The sequence below is a fragment of the Patella vulgata genome, chromosome 3, assembly GCF_932274485.2.
Source record: "Patella vulgata chromosome 3, xgPatVulg1.2, whole genome shotgun sequence".
In the NCBI taxonomy this organism is placed as follows: Eukaryota; Metazoa; Mollusca; class Gastropoda; family Patellidae; genus Patella; species Patella vulgata.
This window is the reverse complement of record NC_065881.2, coordinates 49091941-49106728: the sequence shown is the minus strand read 5'-3', so window position 1 is coordinate 49106728 and position 14788 is coordinate 49091941. Positions and strand designations below refer to the sequence as shown.

The window sequence follows — 14788 nt, the reverse complement described above, 5'->3', positions numbered from 1 at the left end:
GGTCCGAATTTTGACTCGGAATACTACCGTTCTTTCACTTTAAAATATTGAAAAATTGGCGATGTTTAGGATGAGAGCGCACCCCTTTAATATGATTGCGCCAACTTTTACTAATAATATTTGTAAAGCTTATTCAATTACCTTTCAGAATATATTAACTGGATGCTCAGAATTTTGTACGATGATCCGAATTTCGACTTCGAAAAAAATACCGGCCTATCTTTACATTTAGAATATTGAAAAATTGGCTATGTTCAGGTTGAGAACGCACCCCTTTAATATGATTGTGCCAACTTTTACTAATAATATTTGGAAAGCTTATTCAATTACCGTTCAGAATATATATAGCTGGATGCTCAGAATTTTGTACGATGTTCAGAATTTTTACTCGGAATATTATCGTTCTTTCACTTTAAAATATTGAAAAATTGGCGACGTTTAGGATGAGAGCGCACCCCTTTAATATAATTGTGCCAACTTTTACTAATAATATTTATAAAGCTTATTCAATTAACTTTCAGAATATTTATAGCTTGATGCTCAGAAATTTGTACGATGGTCCTAATTTTGACTCGGAATATTATCGTTCTTTCACTTTAAAATATTGAATAATTGGCGACGTTTAATATTAGAGCGCACCCCTTTAATATGATTGTGCCAACTTTTACTAATATTATTTAGAAAGCTTATTCAATTACCTTTCAGAATATATATAGCTGGATGCTTAGAATTTTGTACGATGATCCGATTTTGACTTCGAAAAAAATACCGGCCTATCTTTACATGTAGAATATTGAAAAATGGCTATGTTCAGGTTGAGAGCGCGCCCCTTTAATATGATTGTGCCAACTTGTACTAATAATATTTGGAAAGCTTATTCAATTACCTTTTAGAATATGTTTAGTTGGATTATCAGAATTTTGTACGATGGTCCGAATTTTGACACGGGATATTAACATTAACAGTCTTTCCGTTTAATTTTTTTTTCAAAATTGGCCATGTTTAGGATGAGAGTGCATCGCTTTAATATGACTGTGCCAACTTTTACTAATAATATTTGGAAAGCTTATTTATTTACCTTTCGGAATATATTTAGTTGGATGTCCAGAATTTTGTAAGATAATGCGAAAATACATCTCTATTCTGGGCTAAAGGAATGGATAAATAATAATATATTCTACTTTCATTTGATAGACGTAACGTTGGATTTGATTGGTTGATAAAAATAGATGAGTTTGGGCGACTGTTGAATTTATTCTGAATAGGTTGTCAGCTGGATCGGTCGAATAGGTCGCTAGCCGAATAGTTCGCCAAATTGTGTTCGGTCGTACGACGGCTAGGCTAGAGATAGTATAGTAGATTCAATTTCTGACTCGACCTCAGCACATAATAATGATGATTAATATAATGTAATGCAGTCAAATTAATTCTGGCCTTTGTTAATTGCGTTTTCAACTTACGTTTCTTCATCAATAATTCTTCTAATCTATTATCACTATGACTTCAGACTTGTATTAACTGTGGCTTGGTAGTAGGGGAGCTAGCTGACCGTTGTTCCCAAACTCGCGGACAAAATTGGGGGAATTGATATATTCAGAAAATTTCTATATTTAATTATCTGTATAGGCCTACAGATAAAAATGAAGTTTTCTGAATTATTATACAGATCGCCAATTTCAGAAATTTTCTGAATTGTTAGCTTCGTATATTATACAGATCGCTCAATTCAGAAATTTTCTGAATTGTTAGCTTTGTATATTATACCGATCGCCAATTCAGAAATTTTCTGAATACACACATCTGTGCATTATATATTATACCGATCACCAAATTCAGAAATTTTCTGAATTGTTAGCTTCGTATATTATACAGATCGCCAAATTCAGAAATTTTCTGAATTGTTAGCTTCGTTTATTATACAGATCGCCAAATTCAGAAATTTTCTGAATTGTCAGCTTCGTATATTGTACCGATCACCAAATTCAGAAATTTTCAGAATTGTGAAACCTCTACATATATATTATACAGATCGGCAAATTCAGAAAATTTCCCTTTGGCCTACAGATCACCAAATTCAGAAAATTTCTGAATTGTGAAACCTGTGCATATACATTATACAGATCGGCAAATTCAGAAAATTTCCCTTTTATCAGTACTGATAATTAAATATAGAAATTTTCTGAAGTTATAATTGCCCCAAAATTGGCACTAGGGGCCTCTAGGCCTATGCCTAAAACGGATGCGCCATAGGCATGATGGCTGATTGTCAAGATAGGGAATTCTTAAGTTGCACATCCCCTGGGTTTAGGGGCTGTACACCTCCGAAATCGCGGAAAAGGTCGATTTAATTCATATTTTGCAGGCAAAGTTAATCTTCGCTACATGTTCACGTTGGTAAGACAAACTTTATATAAAAGTGCCTTCAGAACAAAAAATCTCCTGGTTTCTGCCTGGCTTCAGAACGCCCCCTAGTGACCCGAGGACGTAGGTTTATTTCAAATATGACAGACAACTTTGATTCTTTTTTCCTACTCCAGAACTGGTTCCAAACTGAATGGTGACGATGCAAATGCTGGGCCCATAAAAATTCTATTGTTCACCATATGGCCTATAATGCGATTAACAAATACATTCGATGCGATCGACAGTCTGGGAGAGAGAAACAACCAACAACAACGACTTCGATGGATGATCTGATTTTATTCAAGTGTATTACAAATCATGGGACTATCAAAAGCATGCACACAAACAACCAATCAGAACACAGCGCATTCCAACTGTCACCAGTTCGTACCCCAAACACAAAATGTCTACCTAGTTCGTCCCCAGACACGTTTCGTCCATAATCCCCCTCCTGGATGTGACGATATCCAAAACATCCACTATTTGCTATGACTGGTGCTATTACAGTGAACAAATTTATACGATTGATCCATCACAGCTATTTTTTTTCAACACAAGAACACTCGATATTCGATAGAAACACTATTACGATGTACGATAAGAATTCCAAATTACTGGACACTAAACGATGCGATTGACGATCCAAATTCCAAATATTCACACAAAATGCGAACACAACACAACACTATTAATAAATATTCCAAAATTCGATGCGATAGACGATAGTCGAAAGAATTCATTAACTCGTATCTTAATACACTAAGATTCGATAAACGATGCGGTAGACGATGCGATGCGATAGTCGATACAATAGAACACTATAAAAAGTTCTTTAATATTATGCCTCCAAAGGACACAAACGATGAATTGGTCTCTTGATAACAGAATCTCCAATTCTAACATCCACAACTCGTACTTTATTATCAACACCGGGATACGATTTCACTACACGACCCAAAGGCCACTTGCCCCTAGGATTCGACTGGTCGATAACGAGAACCATATCCCCTTCACACAAATTATTATGTGGAGTCTTCCACTTAGACCTATTATTAAGCATGGGAAGAAATTCGCGTATCCAACGTTTCCAAAACTGGTTCACTAGATCATGGATCCGACGCCATCTATTACGAGGATTAAAGCGGACATCATCTATGACGTGAGGTGGTACTAAATGTTCACCTACTTGACCAAACAAGAAATGATTCGGTGTTAAAACCGGTTCGTCCCTATGATCATTTCCTTGGTAGCAAAGTGGTCTTGAATTCAACAATCCTTCGGCATGGACAAACGCGGTGAGTAGGTCCTCATCCTTAATGTCAGCATTGCCTAAAATCGCTTTAATTGCGCGTTTAGCGGATTTTATTAGTGATTCGAATACACCACCAAAATGCGGCGCTAAGGGTGGGTTAAATTTCCATTCAATGTCCTTAGATGCCAGATGATCACCGACTTTCTGAGTATCTAATTTGTATAATTCACGGAGCTCCCGATTTGCACCTACAAAATTAGTCCCATTGTCACTTATAAATCGGCTTTCCCCGTCTATATACGAAGCGATCGAATACCATTAAGAATGATTGCGTGTCCAATCCCCAAGCCATTTCTAAATGTACAGCTCTCGATGCTAAACATGTAAATAGGCACAAATAACGTTTAGTCTTGATCTTGCCTCGCCCTTGCTTTGTGATAAAAGGACCAGCAAAGTCAACCCCAACCTTCGCGAATGCTCGAAGTGGTTGTCCTAAACGAATCAAAGGAAGGGGCGCCATGACCTGCTTAGCAGATTTGCATTTACGCCGTTTACATTCGGCACAATGAAATTCAACAGTCTTAATTACCTGTCTTGCTCGAATTATCCAGTACTTTTGACGAAGGTCACTCAACGTATGCGAAAGTCCTAAATCGTGGTTTCCTTCTGTATGAAAAAAAAGTAACTATCAGACGTGTAACATGGTTCCTAGGTAAAATCACAGGAAATCGAGAATCGTATGAAAGATGACTGGCTTGACGTAAACGTCCGTCAATGCGGATAACACCATCGTTATCGACAATAGGGTTTAACGATGCTAAATTCGAACGACAGTCTACAGGTTGACCCAAAATCAAAGATTTTCGTTCATCATGAAATTCATCACACTGCGCGATACAAATCCAAAACTTTTCAGATTGTGCTAGTTCTAGAACAGAAAGTCCATTACTCAAGTTCCGATGTTGTACAAGAGTACGACAGTTTCTTAAAAAACGATATATCCAAGCTGTTACGCGTGTTAATTTCAACCAACTGGAATAATGCGACGGAGCCAATCTTCCAAAATCTTGTTGTACACGCTGTGTTACAAATGATGTTACCTGTTTAGGTCTAATTTCTTCGAGTCCTTCCTGTGACGGTTCCGGGGCGAACGCAGTAGGCCAGAATTCTGGGTTTTGACAAAGAAAATTCGGTCCATGCCACCATAAGCTAACACAGCGGCAGATAAACCTCTCGTAGCTAGATCGCTTGAATTCTGTTTCGATGGAACATAACGCCATTGGCACGGATCGGACAAGGAGTGGATCTCACCAATTAGATGAGAAACAAAGGGCTTATATTTCCGGGATTCACCTTTAATCCAGAACAATACATTGTGGCTGTCACTCCAGTAAGTTACTGTCGAAGTACAAATGTTTAAAACTTGACAAACAGTCTGGGTTAGACGTAAACCCAATACCGCAGCGGACAATTCTAATTTCGGTATCGATAGTGCTTTAAGAGGAGCTACTCTAGTTTTTGCGACGATTAGGTTGACACTATCAGGTCCCGTCTCATATTCGGAGCGCAAATAAACTGCTGCGGCATATGAAACTTCGGATGCATCGACAAAGGTGTGAACGGTTTTACTAACGACTTTTAGATTCTTATTAATTAGACATCTTGAAATGTTCACATCCCGAAGTTGTGGTAGCTCACTAAACCACTGATTCCATGAATTTAGTAGGTCTCTTGGCAACGGAGCATCCCAGTCAAGACCTTTTACCCATGTTTCCTGAATACCTATCTTGGCACGCACAGTAAAAGGAGCCAAGAGATTTTAACGGGTCAAAGAGTTTGGCGGTCTTGCTCACTACGATACGTTTAGTCAAATCGGAATCAACATATGGTTCATCTATATCGAAAGTAAAGCAGTCAGTTTGCGCAATCCATAAAACCCCTAAAGTTTTTAAAGTCGGCAATCCCGATTTGTCGGTAATCTCTAAACTTCCTACTCGATCTTCCTGGGGAATGTCAGATAACACAGCAAGCTCATTTGATGACCATTTTCTAATGTGAAAACCGCCTCGACTCAACAGTTCTGTAATTTCACGTCGGAGAGTTTTGGCTTGATCAATTGATTCTACGCTATCTAACAAATCATCAACGTACATGGAATTAAGTACTGATTCAACACCCAATGGAAATTCCAACGATTTGGATTTACAGTGTTCCTGGATTACTAATTGAGATAAATACGGAGATGAAGTATTGCCGAAAACTAGTCTCTGATACTCATATTGTTTTATGGGTTGAGTGGGATCTAAGTCGCGCCAAAGAAATCGATGATAACGCCTATCTTCAGGTTTCATCTCGATTTGAAGAAACATTTCACTAATGTCGGAAGCGATAGCAATAGGCTTGCATCTAAATCTGATCAAAACATCAAGTAACTCTTTTTGCAATTTTGGACCTGCGTGTATACAGTCATTAAGTGATTTACCATCAAATCTGGCAGCGGCGTCCATTACAATTCTTACTTTAGTTGTCTCTTTAGCAAGGCGAACAACTGGAAAATGGGGGATGAACCAGACATGATCCCCATGGTATTCAGTAGTTGGAACTAGCCAGATATAACCTTTTTGCTCATGATCGCGTATTATATTTTTATACTCGGAAGCTACAAGTGGTCGATTTGCTAAAGATCGTTCTAAGTTTCTGAGTCGTAATAGTGCCAAATTAAAATTATTCAAAAGTTGTGGTTCACTATCTTTCCAAGGAATGTCAACTATATATCGATCCCCATTAAATTCCAAGTGCGATTTCGATTTATCTAGTATCTGTTTTTCATAAGGTGTAACCGAATTAGGGTTAACACCTGAAGTTTCGAGTTCCCACATGCGACGTAACAATTCATTTGTTTCATCTTGTGATGTGAAAAAGGTTCGTGCTAAATGGTTATACGATGTTGTACGAGGGTCTACCTCACATAACGGTCCAATGCAAGTCCACCCCAAAGGTGTTAATCGTGCAATAGGTTCACCCGGGCAACCACTAATTTCAGTCAGAGCGCGATGCACTTCCGGTAAATTCAAACCTAATAGCAGATCTACGCGAGTGTTTTTCTCTACTCTTGGAAAGTCAATTCCTTGTAAATGAGGCCAATTATGGACATACTTTGACCAATCAATCATTTGTAAGTCTCCAGTAACATTTTTCACTGTTGATGCCTTTATGTTAAAGCGAGTTTTACCATCAAGGCTTGTCAATTCACTAATCGACATCGCGATTGGTCAACTCGCTTTCCTCCTAAAACGGACACATTCAAACGCGATTCATGTCCCCGAAGTCCTAATTCTGAAGCGACTGATTCACTTACGTAAGAGTCAGTTGAGCACTCGTCCAAGAGGGCATTTACTCGAAGTCTGCGTTCCCTATTGCTTAGCCATACCGGGACAATGCGCATAGCTACCTTATCACCACCTGGAGTACGAAGATACGGGTCTGGTCGAGTACGACTCGAGTTTTCCTGTTCAGTGGGAGCGGAATACCTGGTGTATCCCCCTCCGTGCAACAAGGAGTGGTGGGATCGACGACAATCACCAACATTGCACCGACGAGTCTACTTACAGTTACTTCCATGATGGGACGCAGAAAGACATCGAAAGCATAACCAGTACTCCTTAGCTACTTCCCATCGATCAGAAACGTTCAGTGACCTAAATTTAGTACAATCGACAAGTTTATGATTAGCATTACACAAAACACATGGAACATAAAGGAATGTCCTTCGAACTAAAGGTACGTGGCTTTCCTACATGATTATTAACATTTGATGGTTTGGGATACGAACGCGATTGACTGTAATTATTAAAACCATCAACTTCTTCCTGTGCTTCTACACGAAAGCGAACTTCTTGAGACAACCAAGAATGCAAATGAACGAGATTTTCAGTTTTCTTTTCCAAAGCAGACCAACGCTTGAAATTTGCAACATTTAAGGGTGATAATTTTGATTTGGCAACGGAATAATACATGGAGTTGGCTTCAAATTCTTCCACCCTACCGGCATCTTTAAGAGATATTATAGAAAGTTCTAGTTTATCAGTAAATTCCTCTAACTGTTTTAAATCATGAAAATTAATGGGTTTCATTTGACGAACACTATCAAGGTGGAGTAACACAGCACGACGATGACCGCCGAACTTCTCTTCGAGTCTATTTTTTGCAGCGGAATACCCATGTTCAGTGGCTGAAAAGCCTTCAATAGCGTGAAGGGCTTCACCCTCCAAGTACTGTCGGAGTTGCAACATCTTGTAACCGTCACTACAATTTACTTTATTTATACATTGTTCGAATGCATCTTTAAATAGGGGGTAATCTCGTTTGTTGCCCCTAATTTTGGTATGGATACACGTAACTGTTGGTACATATCTCTATCAATTTGAAAAGTGTTACTACTCGAAGGCGGATGGCATGGGGAAGTCAAACCGATTTCATCATGCTTAGCGGACCCTTGGTCTGTCGACGATGTTTGTCTACTTGAATTGTTTATCACGTTTGACCGCACTTTCAACGAGTCCGAAGCTCTCAACAAAAGTTCCGATAACTTACTGTCATCTTGCACTGCGTCTAATTCTGCTTCAAAGCGTCCAGCGTCCACATCACACAACGACAATAGTATATTGATAACTTCGGTCTGTATAATCTTAACACATTATCAATACTAAATTTCAATGGCTCTGTACTTTCTGGAGCAGAACAAATAATACTAGTAAGATGAGATTTGGCTTTAGTAAACAGATTTTGCTAAGCGTTTCTGTTTAAGTAAATCAGATAGCCGATCAGACTCAACATCGTCTGGCAGCGGGATCGCTGCCACATCGACTGCTGCTTCAGACATTGTTACTTGGAAAATTGTTTTACAATTACCAGATTAAATGTTAGTTGAAAGCATATTATTATTAAAAATACCAAAATGATCCTGGCTGTTGACGATGACTGTCGGTTGTTGTTGACCTGGTGATGGAATGCACGTGCAGCTTTCTCTCCCGTAAGTGTTCATAACAATACACCAAAAAACCATAATTACGAATAACCGCAGCAACCACGCTCTGCTACCAAAAATGGTGACGATGCAAATGCTGGGCCCATAAAAATTCTATTGTTCACCATATCATGGCCTATAATGCGATGAACAAATACATTCGATGCGATCGACAGTCTGGGAGAGAGAAACAACCAACAACGACTTCGATGGATGATCTGATTTTATTCACGTGTATTACAAATCATGGGATTATCAAAAGCATGCACACAAACAACCAATCAGAACACAGCGCATTCCAACTGTCACCAGTTCGTACCCCAAACACAAAATGTCTACCTAGTTCGTCCCCAGACACGTTTCGTCCACTGAACACATCACAAAATCCCGGTAGAACTTTCGTGAGCATGGTGCCACAATTGACCTATAAATAAAAAGTGCCCTTCAGAAGAGAATATCACCTGGTAGGGTAGATCTATGGTCCCAAAGTAAATAAAATACCACTTCAGAACAAAAAATCCCCAGGGTTTCTACTCCAGAACCGGTTCCAAGCTGAACACATATACGAAATTCCGGTAGAACGACAAGAAGACTTGTTTCAAGTAGGCTAGGCCTATGGCGGACAAAATTCTTCTTTTGTGAGCATGGTGCCACAATAGACCTATAAATTATAAATAAAAAGGCCCTTCAGAAGAGAATATCATTGGTTTCTGCACTTCAGAACGCCCCCTAGTGACCCCGATAGACAGGGGAGGGGGGGGGGGCGAATGGTTAGCGCGTGGGCGTTGTATCATAAGGTTTGACATTGAAGTTGCAATTTCATATTTTCTAAGAAAATCAAAACATAATTATTTGTATGTCTTTTGCTTATAGGTTGTCAACTCGCTATTATTATAGTATTACGATCACAGGTATCATGGTAACACTAAAAAATCATTCATATAAAAATTTGAAATATTTTCTACTCGCCCTGAGGTGGTTTCGATTCCCTGGTTGTAGGTAGGCCTACGTGACAAGGAGCAGGCTAACATATTTCAGTAAAATAATTATGAAAATATTTATAGTTATTCAGGATCTTAACAAAATAGTTTAATTAAAAGAGTTGTAGTAATTTGCCTTTTTCTGATAAAATTTTGATTTTGGGGATTCCGTCGTAATTAAATAAGTTGGAAGTGAAATTTGATGTTTTATATAATCCTAATATTTTTATTACAGAATCCATAAAATGTTTTGAATAACATTATGCGATAAAAAAAACAAATTTCAAGAATTGTCGTGAGCTGTAAATTGTGACTGTATTTTTGGAATAATGTAACACCTTTAACTGGAGATTCGCTGTAAGGACGTCGCGGCCAATCGAGATATTTGATAGCTCTGATCCAGAAAGGCACGTGAGTGTAGCGCGATCAGTGGCAGACGAAGTTATAGCAGGGCGACAAAGGTCGCATTTTTTAGTTTTTCGGAGCAATATTAGGAGTTGTAAACGGAAAAGTATATTTTAAAGGTAAGTAAAGGTTAATTGGTTATATTTCGATGTATGTAAAGTATGTAAACCTAAAATGACATTGGGCTATGTTTGTAAACAATGTCGGTGAACTCCACTTCGCTGTTTGATTATTTTGTTTATGTTGGCAAAATGCCGTTTGACAAATCGCGTGTAACCGATCATGCTATTATAAATAGATTTAAGACATCACACTAATAGATTTAATTTATTACACAGAAACAGAGGCGTAACCATGTCTTCATAACAAAAATGTGTAGTTATATTTATAGATAGAAGTTTATATTTATCTATATGTATTACATATTCCAAGGCAAACGTCGTCTTATTGAGATAAACTTATGTCATATGCACAACGGTTTAGAAAAAAATCACATTATTACTTAAAGTTACTTTTATAGCATCGTCGAACATCTTTATGCGTGAATGAGGGCAGGTGGGGATATCCGAGGATGCTTTTAAGATTTGCATTATACATGTTCAACCTGACTGTATATACTGTCAAAGTATGTAATATATCACACAGGGTATTTAATAGTATTTATCTTACAATGTTGTACAACGTATTCCTAAAGATGACACTAGTTAAAGGTAACTTGTATTCAAGGGTCTTTCTTGCGCTGCCACTTATCGGTAGGCTACTAAAGTCATAATATGAATTACCAACATAAATGTTATGTTATTATAGTTAAACAGCTTATTGACTGGTGGTCAAATGGCACAGGAACGCAATCGGATTAAAGAAACCTCCCCACTTTCAACACCCCACAAAATATTTATCTTTGCGAGAAATATGAACTTGAACATACATCTCAAAGAGAAGTGAATAAGAAAAAATAATTTATACTGTTATGAATCTTAAAATCATTTTTTGGATAAGTTAAAAAGAGGAGAGGTATTTAACAAGCCATTTCATTTTCCACTGCAACTATCTATAGTTCTTCTGCCAGAGATACAAGTCTGGGGTATTGCCTTAATTTCTTGAAACTTTTTGAAAAAAAGTGATATACTCTTCAAAAAAGTAGGGGATATTGAAATGCAAATACCTATGCAGGTTGTGATATGATAAATAGTCATGGACACTTGACACGCAATAGCGCAATACATGATGTGGAAAGGGTTCATTGTCAAATTTGATACTTCAAGGAAGGGTTAATGAAAACTGCCGCGTTTATCTATCCATGTTAGCATTGCTATCGGTTCTTGCATAAGATTTACTATTTAGCGTATCTTTGCTTTAGTGTGTTACGTTTATTTTCATCGGGAGATGTGTTCGTCAACGTCAACCGACAACACTGCAAGAATTGGCTTTGGCACTGCAAGGGGAGTGGGTCAGATTGCCCAAAATTGTGATTGGACGGTTGATTAGGAGCATGCCACGACGAATTGCTGATTGTCTGAGGATTGGTAGAGCAATTACTCATTATTAAGACAAAAATCAAAAACGTCCATTTTTTTAACTTTTGACGTGTATCTCTTTGCGAGTGAAATGGGGCCGTCAGATAAGCCGCCCATATGAACTATTTATGTTCATGTGTAGGCAATTGGCCTATTATTAACATACACTTGTTACCTCTAATAAAAACAGCGGTGCATTTCTGCAGTTTTGTATTGTTTCTGAATATCCCCTACTTTTTTTGAAGAGTATATTTAAAAAGTTTGAGAGGTCATTTCGAACTCATGGTGATATATTGTGAATTACCAGCACATTGTCATGGTGACAGTTTAATGAATTTTCGTCCTGAAGTGTTCATTCTGTTTCACAGCTTAATGGAGATTTAGCTGTGAATTTTATATGAAGGCAAATATCCTGTGATTTTATACTTTAATTATGAAGTTGGCAAACATTAGTACATTGTACATGTATGTAATCAAGCAAAACATATGACATGCATGTAGTAGCTTCTCTGCCTCAGTTATATAGTTTATTTACATTCACAAAGATGTTCAGTGGGGTGTGAGAAATATAAAACATATTTACCTTCCATCAAGTAAAGAAGATTTCAAATATTTACTTCAAAAGTACAGATTTTCATAGATTAATTTTTATAGATTAATTATATGAATGTGAACGTATATTTCCGTCACCCCTGTGTGTCGCCTACAGGCCACAATTCTTAAGTGATCATCTTGAAACTTTACATACTTATTCCTTATACCCTAAGGATGGTCCCTATTGTTTTTTGATGCATGCCCGACCCCCAGGGGCAGAGCCACGCCCATTTCTTGTATTTCTTTGTCATCTACAGACCGCATTTCTTAACATATCATCTTGAAACTTTGCATACATATTCTTTGTACCCTAAGGAACATCCCTATTGTTTGGGGTGCATGCCCAACCCTTAGGGGCAGAGCCACGCCCATTTTCCTTTTGTGTGTCTGTCGCCTACAGGCCACAATTCTTAATCGATCATCTTGAAAATGCCCGACCCTAGTGGCAGAGCCACGACCATTTCTTGTATTTATTTGTTTGTCATCTACAGACCGCATTTATTAACATATCACCTTGAAACTTTGCATACTTAATCCTTCTATCCCCCAGGGGCAGAGCCACACCCATTTTCTTTTTGTGTGTCTGTGTGTCACTTACAGCCCGCATTTCTTAATCGATCGTCTTGAAAACTTTTTTATACTTATCCCTTATACCCTAAGGCTGCCCTTGCCCGAACCCCTGGGACAGAGCCACGCCCAATATTTGTGTATCTTGTGTTTTGCCTACAGGCTGCAATTCTTAACAGATCCTTTTGAAAATTTGCATACCTATTTCTTATACCCTAAGGATGACCCCTATTGTTTTTTGGTGATTGCCCAAACCCCAGGGGCAGAGCCACACCCATTTTTTCTTTGTGTCTCTGTGTGTTGCCTACAGATCACGATTCTTAATAGATCGTCTTTGAACTTGGGATATGTATTCCTTATAGCCTAAGGACGACAACTGCATGTCCCAACCCCCAGGGGCAGAGCCACGTCCAATCTTTGTGTTTATCGTTTACAGGCCGCGAATGGATCAACTTGGCATATGTATTCCCTATAGTTAAGGGCGTCAACTATTGATTTTGATGAATGTCCCAACCCCCAGGGGCAGAGCCACACCCAATTTTTGCCTTTAGCGCCCGAAGGCCACAATTCTGAATGGATTATCTTGGAACTTTGTATAATTATTCCTTATACCCTAAGGACAGCAGTTATTGATGTTGGTGCACGACCCCCTTTTTGTTAATATTTTGTCTGTAAATTTGGCAAAACAAACCCAACACCTATTATAGCCTTCTTTGCCTCTTGTCATATTACAGTCATTTCATATTTCATTCTCTTCATTTTAAAAAGTACCATATCAATCAATCAATCAATCAATCAAAGCAGGAATGTGGACGTATATTGTGATGCTCTTTATAAGAAGCCAGTCTAATGAACAAACTTATATTGGGAATTCCTTTTTCTTTGTAAAGTAATTAAATATGGATATCCCCTGTTTGGTATTTTGTATGCATAGTTGGGGTTTAAAATCTTACTTGTGCATTATTCACATTGTACACAAATACTTTTATCACTTTCTCTGTCAAACTTTAAAGATGCATTATGTACGAATTACATAAAGAGCTGACAGTTCTCCCTATAATAGTTTAAAGCAAGATCATGAAATAGGAATATAGGTTTCAAAATTTCAGTCAATTTATTTCATTCTCAGCAAAAGTATGACTGTTTAAAGAATAGCGTAGTCTTCATTTTCATTGTTACCGTTGTTACGATAATAAACAAAGTCTTGCTTTTCATTGTTACTGTTGTTACGATAAAAAAAAAAGTCTTGATTATCTATTTTGAAATGAAAATATTATATGGTGATCGTGTTTCAATCCATTCAAAATTACAACCACATCGTGGTCTAGAGTGTTGATTATTGGCTTGTCATGTGAATAATTGTCCAATTAAGTGTGATTTAATGGACGAGAGCGAGACATTAAGTAATATATTGAAGCAACACGAATGACGTAGTCACGAGTTGTTGTTTCAATATATTATGCAATGTCTTAAGCTCAAGACCATTAAACAACTTAAAATACAGACACTTGCACGTGCTTTGCAATGAAATATGTCACATGGGTCCAAAATGTTAACTAGTATAAATAATGTACGCTTGGCACATTGCCTGTACCATTATTTGAAATAATGATACGCCAACTTAAAGGATGACATCACAACTGTATTTTAATAACAAATTATATAACATCTGAAGTCAAAAGAAAGATCTGCAATAGGCAAATTTAGCTTTTACACAATGCATCTTTAAACAATTAACCTAATGTGAAAATTATAAAAGTTTTAATTTTAATACTAAATCAATGTAAGTTTGAGTAAGCTATTAATTGGTTTTGCAGAAATAGACGTATCAGTATTCGCCTAGATTTGTCTTTAAACTATATCAGTTTATCTTAACTATATCAGTTATCTTTGATGTGGTTTCATACATTTTTCTAGAATTCCTGAGGTTTACCATGCATACATATATTCTACTAGTGTTTTTATTACCTAATAAATGTTGGCCTAATTTCTATAAAATGCGTTTAATTGTCAAGCACTGAGATTTGGGTGAAAAATTAAAAGT

General features: G+C 37.5%; 1 protein-coding gene across 1 annotated transcript in view; it reads left to right on the top strand.

The window, feature by feature from the left end:
- Positions 1–10054: 10054 nt before the first annotated feature.
- Positions 10055–14788, top strand: part of LOC126814939 (hydroxysteroid 11-beta-dehydrogenase 1-like protein) — a 44907-nt gene continuing 40173 nt past the window's right edge. Inside the window, exon 1 of the mRNA XM_050540406.2 lies at positions 10055–10185. The gene's annotated coding sequence lies outside the window, so the exon portion shown is untranslated. The remainder of the gene's footprint in view (positions 10186–14788) is intronic.